Source organism: Phyllobates terribilis, unplaced genomic scaffold (assembly GCF_046119375.1).
Source record: "Phyllobates terribilis strain yellow unplaced genomic scaffold, ASM4611937v1 Scaffold_17__1_contigs__length_24005725, whole genome shotgun sequence".
Taxonomy (NCBI): Eukaryota; Metazoa; Chordata; class Amphibia; order Anura; family Dendrobatidae; genus Phyllobates; species Phyllobates terribilis.
The window spans coordinates 13853295-13866550 of record NW_027362777.1 but is presented as its reverse complement, the minus strand read 5'-3'; positions in this window follow the sequence as shown (position 1 = coordinate 13866550).

The window sequence follows — 13256 nt, the reverse complement described above, 5'->3', positions numbered from 1 at the left end:
AACCAAAATTTTTTAGGTGTTCGGCTGAACCTGCTGAACCCAAACATCCATGGGTTCGTTCATTACTACTCGTCAGCTAAGGTGCACAAATCTCTCAGGAATTGATGTTTTCATTCAGTTACAGTAAACAGAGGACACGTGCTGGCTGGATCTTATGAATATATAAGGCCAGACAGGAGATAGGTAAAGATAAAGCAATCATTCCATCACTCTCATCAGTGTTTCAGGGGCCTCAATTAAGCTATTCACCCAGTCACTAGGAGGAGATGGAAGCGTGCCCTTCATTAGGCCTTTCAGACGTCAGTGTTGCGTGTACGTGTGGTGTCCGTTTCCACATGTACTGGAGACACTGACACTCGTAGACCCATTAAAATGAATGGGTCTGTGCACATCAGTGTGTTTCCACGGACAGTGTATCTGTGGGCAAAACACGCTGATACGTCCATTTTTTTCTCACAGCACGGCCGCAAAACGTCTTGCACACGTGCACAGTGATGACACATGGATGACATCCGTGTGTCATCAGTATCACACGTACCGGCGCCTGGGAATCAACGGTACAGGTAGCGCTGTTCCCAAGCACCGGGTGCTGAACGCTCCCCTTATCATTGTCCCCCGATCAGCGCGAGCAAGGGACAATCTTGAAAGTAGTATTCTGCTCCCCCTGTGTCCTGGTGTAAAAATAAGAATAAAATTAAAAAATCCTTATATTCACCTGTCCGAAGATGTCCCCCACTGTAATTCACCTGACCGCTCATGGCGGGGAGAATGACTCGCTACAGCGAGCAGGCCCCTGCTCTGGGCTGAGCTCAGCGGGAGCAGAATACTACTCTCATCATTGTCCCTTGCTATCGCTGATCGCAGTGTAAGCAGGGGACAATGATGAGGGCAGCATTCTGCACCCGATACTTGAGAACAGCGTTAACTGTACCACTGATTCCCAAGTGCCGGTACTGATGGGGCACATGGGTGACACACGGTTGCTACACATATCACACACATGGACACGGATATTTCCAGTAACGGAAATATCCGAATGTGTAAAAGAGGCCTTACAAAGAGGCATTCTGGATACTGGTGCTAGATTCGTCCTGCTCGCGGGACTTGAAGAAGCAAACCGATTTGATTCTGCATGATTAAACATCAATCATTCATATAGAAATGTATGATTATATTTGATTTTTGATTTTTTTCTTGGGAGTCAAAGAATCTACTCCTTCTGGAAATGATGGAGACAATCAATGTTTCACTGCTAAACACAGTAAGTCATCCTGACCCTCTTTGTCCGGTCTGCAGTGGTCTATAGGCCATCATGTTGTAGCTTGTGATCCAAAAGTGTAATGTGAACATGCACACGAAGACTCAGAAGGATGAACAGTCCAGCTTCTCAGTGTATAAAAAGTCTCCTTACTTTTTAGTTTTCTTCCATTTTTTTAAAAGAGGCAAATTCAGTCTTGTGCCAAACTGCTCCTGAATTCTGTGCCCATGACATGATATGGGCACATACTGATTCTCTATATGCCCTTAATGTTACAATGAAGTTTTATCTAATTGATTCTATGGTAACAATGTGGCATGCTGCAACTAATGTCATATTAATAATGGAACAAAGCTCCTTGAGAAGACATAAAGAAATATAGAGCTTCATATTTATCAGGTTTCAATGTAATTTAATGCAAACTTATTAAAGGGAACCTGTCAGCAGGATTTTGCTAAGAAAACTACAGGCATTGTCATGTTGGGGCTGTTGCTGTTGTCCTTGTTACATGGAAATTGCTGCTGTCACAGTTTTTGCTGCCATTAGATGGAAGTTGTAGTTATCGTAAATGGATGTTGCTGTTGTGGCTGTTACGTGGAAGTTGCCGTTGTTGTTCCCGTTACATGGAAATTGCTGTTGTTGTTGCCTTTAGATGGAAGTTGTTGTTGTTGCCATTAGATGGAAGTTGTTGTTGCCATTGTTGCCATTAGATGGAAATTGTTGCTGCCGTTAAATGGAAGTTGTAGTTGTTGTTGCCGTTAGATAGAAGTTCCCGTTGTTGTTGCCATTACATGAAATTTGCTGTTGTTTTTGCCTTTAGATGGAAGTTGTTGTTGTTGCCGTTAAATGGAAGTTATTGTTGCCATTGTTGCCATTAGATGGAAGTTGTTGTTGCCGTTAGATGGAAATTGTTGATGCCGTTAGATGAAAGTTGTTCTTGCCGTTAGATGCAAGTTGTTGCCGTTAGATAGAAGTTGTTGTTGCTGCAGTTAGAAGGAAATTGCCATTGTTGTTGCCATTTGATGTACGTAGTTGCCGTTGATGTTGCCGTTAGACGGAAGTTGCTGTTGTTGTTTCCATTACATGGAAATTGCTTTTGTTGTTGACTTTAAATGGAAGTTTTTGTTGCCGTTAGATGGAGGTTGTCGTTGTTGCCGTTAGATGGAAATTGTTGTTGCCGTTAGATGGAAGTTGTTGTTGCGGTTAGATGAAAGTTGTTGTCATCAGATGGGGAAGTTGTTGCTGTTAGATGGAAGTTGTTGTTGCAGTTAGATTGAAGTTGTTCTCATTAGATGGGGAAGTTGTTGCCATTAGATGGAAGTAGCTGTCATTAGATGAAAGCCAGGGTGTGCGTTTATGTGCTGTATGTACACCAACGTAAACCAATCTCAAATTCTGTGTTTTATCTTTGTATTTTTTGCATTCTGTGCAAGCCAGGGTGTGGCCTCCCTTCCTAGAGCTGGATAATACATTTAAAGCACTGAAATCAACTTTGACACATGGTAAGGTTTTTAATATTAGACAGAGTAGGACTATCCTGAATGGGTTCAATTTGCTTTGATGGGATAGCTTTCATGCTATTTTTGATTAAAACAGTGTTACTAAGCTTTTTATTTATTTATAGCAGGGTTTATGTTCATTTTGCTTCTAGTAGTTTTTTTTTATTAGATGGAAGTTGTTGCAGTTAGATTTAAGTTGTTGTTGCCATTAGATGGAAGTTGTTGCTGTTAGGTGGACATTGTTGTTGTTGCCATTAGATGGAAGCTTCTGTTGTCATTAGATGGAAACTGTTGTTGCCGTTAGATGGAAGTTGTTGTTTTCATTAGATGGATATTGTTGATGTTATTGCCGTTAGATGGAAGTTGTTATTGCCGTTAGATGAAAGTTGTTGCTGCCGTTAGATGAAAGTTGTTGTTGCAATTAGATGGAAGAAGTTGCTGCCATTAGATGGAAGTTATTATTGCCGTTAGATTGAAGTTGTTGTTGCCATTAGATGGAAGTTGTTGCTGTTAGGTGGACATTGTTGTTGTTGCCGTTAGATTGAAGTTGTTGTTGCCATTAGATGGAAGTTGTTGCCGTTAGATGGAGGTTGTCGTTGTTGCCGTTAGATGGAAATTGTTGTTGCTGTTAGATGGAAATTGTTGTTGCCGTTAGATGGAAGTTGTCATGAGATGGGGAAGTTGTTGCTGTTAGATGGAAGTTGTTGTTACCGTTAGATTGAAGTTGTCATTAGATGGTGAAGTTGTTGCCATTAGATGGAAGTAGTTGTCATTAGATGGAAGCCAGGGTGTGCGTTTCAGTGCTGCATGTACACCAATGTAAACCAATCTCAAATTCTGTGTTTTTTCTTTGTATTTTTTGCATTCTGTGCAAGCCAGGGTGTGGCCTCCATTCCTAGAGCTGGATAATACATTTAAAGCACTGAAATCAACTTTGACACATGGTAAGGTTTTTAATATTAGACAGAGTAGGACTATTCTGAATGGGATCAATATGTCTTGGTGGGATAGCTTTCATGCTATTTTTGATGAAAACAGTGTTACTAACCTTTTTTTTTTATTTATAGCAGGGTTTATGTTCATTTTGCTTCTTGTAGGCTTTTTTTTATTAGATGGAAGTGATTACCGTTAGATGAAAGTTGTTGTTGTTATTAGATGGAAGAAGTTTCTGCCATTACATGGAAGTTGTTATTGTTGCCGTTAGTATGAAGTTGTTGTTGCCATTAGATGGAAGCTTCTGTTGTCGTTAGATGGAAACTGTTGTTGCTGTTAGATGGACATTGTTGATGTTCTTGCCGTGAGATGGAAGTTGTTGTTGCCGTTAGATGGACGTTGTTGATGTCGTCAGTTGGAAGTTGTTGCCGTTAGATGGACGTTGTTGTTGCCGTTAGATGGAAATTATTGTAGCCATTAGATGGAAGTTGTTCTTGCCGTTAGGTGGAAGTTGTTGCCGTTAGATGGACATTGTTGATGTTATTGCCGTGAGATGGAAGTTGCTGATGTCGTTAGTTGGAAGTTGTTGCCGATAGATGGATGTTGTTGTTGCCGTTAGATGGAAGTTGTTGTAGCCATTAGATGGAAGTTGTTCTTGCCGTTAGATGGAAGTTGTTCTTGCCGTTAGATGGAAGTTGTTGTTGTTGCCGTTAGATGGAATTTGTTGTTGTTGCAGTTAGATGGAAGTTGTTGTTGCCTTTAGATGGAAATTTTTGTTGCCTTTAGATGGACATTGTTGATGTTATTGCCATTAGATAGAAGTTGTTGTTGTTGCAGTTAGATGGAAGTTGTTGTTGCAGTTAGATGGAAATTGTTGTTGCCACTAGATGGAAGTTGTCGATGTTGCCATTAGATAGAAATTGTAGCTATTGTTGCCCTTAGAAGGAAATTGCCATTGTTGTTCCCATTAGATGTAAGCTGTTGTTGTTGCCGTTGTTGCTGCCGTTAGACGGAAGCTGCCATTGTTGTTTCCATTACATGGAAATTGCTGTTGTTGTTGAAGTTAACCCCATAAGGTTCAATGACGGACACAGCATGTCATTAGCGTGTGTTAGTTCCTGCTCTTTGCCGTGCAGTGTTGGTCATGCATTTAAACTGTCACTGCCTGTAAGCAGGCAGTGACAGTTTCGTGCCGACAGCTGTCACAGACAGCTGATCGGTACGGGGTGCGGTGCAGGGACCCATGCCGGCGGTCTGCGCACCCATAGCGCTGCGATCGGTCAGTCAATGTGACTGACCGATCACAGCACGATCGCTCAGGAGGTGCTGAAATATCAGCATCTCCTGCACGATCAGAGCAGCAGCTCGGCGCTGTCAGTGGCATAGCTGCTGCTGTGAGAGCCGGGGGCGGTGCTGCTGTGGATAAAGGGGAATTACCTGTACCTATTCAGGATTTTTGGAACGTTTTTTCTGAGGAGGAGTCGCAAATTTTGCCTCCCCATAGAGACTATGATTGTACCATGAATTTGTCCCTGGAGCGACTCTTCCTAAAAGTCGTTTATTTAATCTTACTATTCCTGAGAGAAAGGCTTTGGAGGAATACATACAGACGAGCTTGGCCGCCGGTCATATCAGACCCTCTAAGTCACCTGTGGCTGTTGGATTTTTCTTTTGTTAAAAAAAAGGACGGCGGTTTACGTCCTTGTCTGGACTTTCGCGAGATTAATAAAATTACTGTACGCAATCCCTACCCACTGCCATTGATTCCTGATTTGTTTAACCAGTTAGTGGGGGCCAAGTGGTTCTCTAAAATTGGTCTCCGGGGGGCATACAATTTGTTGCGCATGAAGGAGGGTGATGAATGGAAGACTGCTTTTAACACTCCTGTGGGTCATTTTGAGAATCTGGTTATGCCTTTTGGTCTTACCAATGCACCAGCATTTTTTCAGAATCTTATTAATGACATCCTTAGACCTTTGATCGGCAAAAATGTGGTTGTGTATTTGGATGACATTTTGATTTATTCGCCTGATTTGGAGTCTCATTGGCGGAGCGTATGTGAAGTATTACAGTTATTAATTGACAATTCGCTTTTTGCTAAGCTAGAGAAATGTGAGTTTGCTGTACAGAGAATTAGTTTTTTGGGCTACATTATCTCCAGCGAGGGCTTTGAGATGGACCCGGTGAAAGTTCAAGCTGTGCAGGAATGGCCTAGGCCTATTGGTTTGAAATCGATACAGAGGTTTTTGGGTTTTGGCCTAAAAAATGCTCGCGTTTCCTATAGACCTAGAGTACAGACCAAAAGTTTGGACACACCTTCTCATTTAAAGATTTTTCTGTATTTTCATGACTATGAAAATTGTACATTCACACTGAAGGCATCAAAACTATGAATTAACACATGTGGAATTATATACTTAACAAAAAAGTGTGAAATAACTGAAAATATGTCTTATATTCTAGGTTCTTCAAAGTAGCCACCTTTTGCTTTGATGACTGCTTTGCACACTCTTGATGAGCTTCAAGAGGTAGTCACCGGAAATGGTCTTCCAACAATCTTGAAGGAGTTCCCAGAGATGCTTAGCACTTGTTGGCCCTTTTGCCTTCACTCTACGGTCCAGCTCACCCCAAACCATCTCGATTGGGTTCAGGTCTGGTGACTGTGGAGGCCAGGTCATCTGACTAGCACCCCATCACTCTCCTTCTTGGTCAAATAGCCCTTACACAGCCTGGAGGTATGTTTGGGGTCATTGTCCTGTTGAAAAATAAATGATGGTCCAACTAAACGCAAACCAGATGGAATAGCATGCTGCTGCAAGATGCTGTGGTAGCCATGCTGGTTCAGTATGCCTTCAATTTTGAATAAATCCCCAACAGTGTCACCAGAAAAGCACCCCCACACCATCATACCTCCTCCTTTATGCTTCACGGTGGGAACCAGGCATGTAGAGTCCATCCGTTCACCTTTTCTGCGTCGCACAAAGACACGGTGGTTGGAACCAAAGATCTCAAATTTGGACTCATCAGACCAAAGCACAGATTTCCACTGGTCTAATGTCCATTCCTTGTGTTCTTTAGCCCAAACAAGTCTCTTCTGCTTGTTGCCTGTCCTTAGCAGTGGTTTCCTAGCAGCTATTTTACCATGAAGGCCTGTTGCACAAAGTCTCCTCTTAACAGTTGTTGAACGGATATGTCTGCTGCTAGAACTCTGTGTGGCATTGACCTGGTCTCTAATATGAGCTGCTGTTAACCTGCGATTTCTAAGGCTGGTGACGCGGATAAACTTATCCTCAGAAGCAGAGGTGACTCTTGGTTTTCCTTTCCCGGGGCGGTCCTCATGTGAGCCAGTTTCTTTGTAGCGCTTGATGGTTTTTGCAACTCCACTTGGGGACACTTTCAAAGTTATCCCAATTTTTCGCACTGACTGACCTTCATTTCTTAAAGTAATAATGGCCACTCGTTTTTCTTTACTTAGAATTTGTATTATGGCAAGAAAAAAGCAGCTAACAGTCTATTTAGTAGGACTATCAGCTGTGTATCTACCTGACTTCTGCACAACACAACTGATGGTCCCAACCCGATTTATAAAGCAAGAAATCCCACTTATTAAACCTGACAGGGCTCACCTGTGAAGTGAAAACCATTTCCGGTGACTACCTCTTGAAGCTCATCAAGAGAATGCCAAGAGTGTGCAAAGCATTCATCAAAGCAAAAGGTGGCTACTTTGAAGTACCTAGAATATCAGACATATTTTCAGTTGTTTCACACTTTTTTGTTAAGTATATAATTCCACATGTGTTAATTCATAGTTTTGATGCCTTCAGTGTGAATGTACAATTTTCATGGTCATGAAAATACAGAAAAATCTTTAAATGAGAAGGTGTGTCCAAAGTTTTGGTCTGTACTGTACGTTGGGCTCGTTGCTCGAGTCAAGCACCCGAGTATTCCAATTTGCTCGACCCGAGCATCGAGCGCCCGGGCATTTTAGTGCTCGTCCATCACTATTCCTAAAGAAAAGGAGACTCGATTAACTCTTGGTAGTCTGGAGTTGGATAATCAAGGGGTGCATTTGTTGGCAACCTGCAGTTCCCGCTTTGTCCTGACAGCAGAGGTGGTGCTAGGGAGCAAAACCGAGAAAATTTCTGTGTTTGTTGACAGTGGAGCCGGAGTCAGCATGCTTGATGCTGAGTTTGTGAAAACTCACGGTATTGCTTGCTGTACTTTAGCTAAACCTATTTCCATCTTCATCATCGACTCGGTGCCACTTGCACAGAAAGCATTTACTCAGATTGTACATAATGTAAAACTGAGGATGGGGTCAGTTCATTGTGAAATAATCCCTTGCTATTTCCTGAACAATCTTCCCACACCTATTGTTTTGGGTATTCCTTGGCTTGTTAAACATAATCCATTGGTGGATTGACAAACCAGGGAGAATATTGAATGGGGAGATGACTGCCATGATAATATGCTCATTGAAGGCCGCAAAGGCATTTGACTCCATTTTGTGTGAATTTTTATGGGCAGTACTTGAAAAATTGGGTATGGGATCCATTTTTACCGCATGGATAAAATTGCTATAGGGAAACCAGTGGCTAGATTAAGGATAAATGGACAACTTACATCAGTCTTCAAACTTGGCAGGGGTACTAGACAGAGTTGCCTCTTCTCCTCTTTGCACTGGCTATTGAACCTCTTGCAGCAATTATTAGGAGACATTCGGCAGAGTGGGTTTCCGTAGAGGTGTAATGGAAGAGAAGGTGGCCCTTTATGCTGACGACACTTTTCTGTTTTTGACGCTTTACTAATTATTGAGAGATTTGAGGAATAATTGGAACTAATCAGTCTTACTCACACTAGATAATAATGATAATACACCTTTCTATGTTAGCTCTGGCCTGCAAGTAGCTTCTGAATTTAAAAATCTAGGTATCAATATAATAGCACAAATGTAAGACTATGACAGATTACATCTCACTCCAATTCTTGTGAAATTTAAGCATAAAAGGGAAACTTGGTCCAAATTACCTGTGCCTCAGCTAATATATGCACTTCATAGCTCCCCTATTTGGATACCCCAAAAATACTTTTTCCAAATTAATCGCATGTTCCGTGAATTAATTGTGGGTAGGCAAACTCCCAGGGCCGGCCTGAGAGATTATGGCGCCCTAGGCGAAACTATTTTTTTGCGCCCCTACTATTCTTGGCAGTAGATGAAAACTTGGGATATAAATTTAGGAGCAAAATAAACCACAACAACAATGATTAATTAACTGTCTCCTAACTCTTTAATCTTCTGAGAAGTTGTATAGGACAAATATATACAAAGTAATTAATAACACAAAACAAAAACGACCATAGGTAATTAAAATTTTTGTTTCCTTGCCTTTTTTTTTGAAAAGGATGACACTAAGTCACCGAGATTAATTTGTTTAGCAACTTCAGATTCTATCGAAATGTTGCCAACCCAACCAACCTCTCTTGCGTCATATTTGCCCTTAAATATGTTTTAATTAGCTTTAGTTTTGAGAAGCTTCTCTCTCCTGAGGCCACAGACACAGGCAGAGTCAAAAGAATTCCTAGAGCCACCAGCAGGTTGGGGACACTTTCTTTCAAGTCAGATTTAAGCAAAAGTTCAAGAACGTCTTTTGGTGATGAATCTTCTGGAACACGTCTTGCCATTGCCTGCAGTTCACCACATAGCTCTATGGCATCAATGTCTTTTGCTTCGTTGTGTGTAAGAGACTTTTCCAGAGCTTTACACTTATCCAGAACAAATTTGCTTGGTTTTCCCTCAAGTGAAATGATGTGGTACAAAATTCCAAATTTCAATTCCATTTCTTTCAGCTGAGTGAACCGCTTATCAACTGAATTTATAGCAGTATCTAAGATCGCAAAGTAAAAGTTAATTTTGAAACTCTGTTTCTCATCTCTTATGGGCTCATCTTTCCCTTCATAAGAGAACTGTCTGTTTTTTTTCTTTATACGTTTTGGCGCAGAACTTGACTCAAAATTAGCTGGTATGCCAAGCTCTTCTGCGATTTCCCTCGCATCAACTAACAGCTTCTCAAACTCTTCATCGCTTTTTTATTGCAGATATTTCTTGGTTTTGTCAAGGTGTTGAGAAGCAGCAGCTAAATCGAATTCTTGTGACTGAAGTAACTTACTTGTCAAATTGATTTCGTACAAAATGTTGAACCATACTAGAACAGATGTAACAAAAGAAAAGGTTCCAACTTGTTTAGCAAGACCTTGAGCTTCTAGCCGGGAGACATTTCCAGAGCTTCCTGTGAGACTAATATTTTCTGCTATGTCCATTAGGGCATCATGGACTTCGCTCAATTGGTAACGGAGGGGGGCCAGAGCATCAATTCTACTTTCCCACCTTGTTTCGCTTAGAGGTTTTAGAGTCAGAGATGGCAAATGATGCACTAGTACTTCCCAACGCTGATTTGACGAAGAGAAAAATACGTAGAGATTTTGAACTAACAGGAAAAAAGTTGTCGCTCCAAAACAACATTTAGCGGCATCGTTGACGACTAAGTTTAGAGAATGGGAGCTGCAAGGCACAAAGAATGCACGTGGGTTTATGTCCAAAATTCGTCTTTGTAGTCCAATGTTTTTTCCCTTCATGTTGCTCCCATTGTCGTAGCCTTGCCCTCGTAAGTTGTCCACAGAGAGCGACAGTTCTTCAAATTTGTTCAAGACAGCGGCTGTCAAACCACCTCCAGTTGTATCAGAAACAGGAATGAATCCCAAGAAGTGCTCTTTAATTTCAAACTTTTTGTCTTCTGATGTGGAAACAAACCGAACAATGATAGTCATTTGTTCAACATGAGACGCGTCAGAAGTACAATCCAGCACTACAGAAAAGGATTTTGCAGTTTTGACATCGTCAAGAATCTTTTCCTGAATACCATTAGCAGTTGAACCATCTCATTCTGTATTGTTTTTCCCAAATAATGTGCATGAATCTCTTTGTCCCGTATTTTCCGAATGTGCTCACACATGACGGGATCGAACATAGCCAAATACTCCACAAATTTCAAAAAGTTCCCATTATTAGATGCAAACAATGCATCATTTGATCCACGGAACGCTAAGTTTTGCGTACCTAGTACCCTCACTAGAGCTATCAACCTTTCTAAAATTTGATGCCAGTATTTTTCTTGCTCTTCAATTTTGCGTAAGTGTTCTTCGTCAATGGTCTTGTTCATCTTAAGTCTATTTTCGAGTTCCTTCCATTTTTGAAAGCTAATCATGTGATCTTTGCTTTTTTCGTGGCTGGCTAAAATGGCAGATATGTTTTTCCAGTCATTTACACCATCAGTACCTAAGGCTGAGCGTTTGATGATTCCTAGTTGAAGTGATGAGTCTGGAAACAACGTGCAGCAAAAACAAAAAAATGAATTTTTCTGAATAGAATACGTTAGCCAATTGCGTTCAAGACTTTCACCATTGACAAGACGACGTTTATAGTGAACACAAGAAAATTTTCTACGATTAGTGTCCAAAGGAAAATCGAAATCTTTAACTTGTGTGGGGCCGAGTTTTACTACATCTAGGCGTAAGTCATCATTGATTACGGTCCACGTAGCGGGATCGTCCTAATAGTCTTTACGTAGTATTTCTATAGATGTACCAGCCTCCATGTCAGTACTGGTACTTTGATCAGATCTACCACCAGATATTGATGGTTGTAGTTCACTATTTTCAGCATGAGAAACAAATTCTATTTCCACATTCGATATTTCCGAGGCAACAGAAGCCTGTTGTTCCAACGTTTGGAATTCCGCGTCTTCATTTCTATTGCTTAGATATTTTAAAAATGACCCTTTGATTTTTGAAAGTGATTTCTCCTCCTCAGCTTTTCTTTTACGGTTCTGAAACCCCGAAAGTTTTTTCTTCTTATCAGCCATGACTCGTTACAACACACAGCATTTACCTAAAAGTTAACGCGCCGATTAAAATTGTTATCTGAACATTATACAATACGATTTTACTTTTAAGACAAAAACCACAAATTTCTTTAACAATTTCCAATGTTTCCAATATTTTTGAAAATCAAAACAATATACCTACCTCGCAGCACCTAATACTTTAGAACCTAGGCCAAAAATTTACTAAAAACCTCCTATTTTCTATTTGCATTCATGAAACCTCATGGAACAATGAATCTAATGAATATACAAAATAACAGCAATGGCTCACATGATAAAGCATGCAAACAGTAGAGACATACCTCGAAAATATTATAATCGCGCGCGCCGATATGCAAAAAACGTAGATACTATCTCCCTTGCCTTAGCTGGCCTGACTGGCAGTCCAGGCAGTCTACGCCAAAGCGTCAAAACAGACTCCTCCCACTAGCCGCATCGACTGCTGATGACATCTATCAATATAATCGCCAACACCTACCTTTTAAGTATACGTATTTTTTTCTCTCGGGCGCCCGCTTAGTGTAGTGTGTGCATTTTTGGTTGTTTGCTTTGCTTTGCCAACATTTGAAAACTTAGGAGCAAAATAAACGCGCGGGATCAAACACCTGTAAGGAGACGATGCAAACAACTCACGTCCGTAGTTTAGCGCCTCCTTTCCGTGCGTAAATTGAAGCTCAACGGTTTTTCTTTTAAATTTATGGTAAAAAATGTATGTACACTTTTCTTTCCATCCCTAAAACTTTTTGCCTTTTGAAAAGATTTTTTATAATTTTTTCTATTTTTTCTCTGGCGCCCCCTTAGGGTCGGCGCCCTAGGCGGCCGCCTACTTCGCCTATACGTTCGGGCCAGCCCTGCAAACTCCAAGAATTAAACTGGAAACATTCCAAAGAGAACAAAGTAATGGAGGTCTGGCAGTTCCTAATCCTTGAGTTTACTTCATAGAAGCTCAACTACAATGTACTGTATACGAGCCTGGGATGACCCTGTGGGCAGGGGAGCTTCACGCCACATAGTACAATACCATTACCATTTTAACTCCCCTAGACGTGCCCACCTCAACAAGGTATACCGAGTCTACAGAATACCTATGTTTCGATTCAATATTGGGCTTACACCACATTCTCTATGTCCTAGATGTAAGTCAAACCCAGCAGACTTATTGCATATGCTTTGGTCCTGTCCTAAACTAGACTCCTCTTGGGAGGATGTACTGGACACTATTCATTGGATTTACTTAGTGCAGATAGACACCACACCTTTGGTATGCATATTTGGGTAATTTAAGACCTGGCTATTGATGAATATGGTAAAATTGCTGTCTCTCAAATGTTATATATGGCTAAGAAATTAGTAGCTCAATACTGGATATCTGAGGAGACTCCCACAATCCCAAAATTCATAAAAAAGGTCGATTGGTTGTTGAATTTGAAAAGAAGCATTTATTTAGAGAAAAACACTGCCACTAAGTTCGAGAAACTTTGAGCCTCATGGATAGAAGGATCTGGTTTGGCATCATGAGATTTTACCAGCAAATGTTAAACTCACTATATGTGCTAGGTATCACGGCGGCGATTGACCACATGGACATATCCACCCTAAAAACGATTCCGCGACACTTTAAACTCC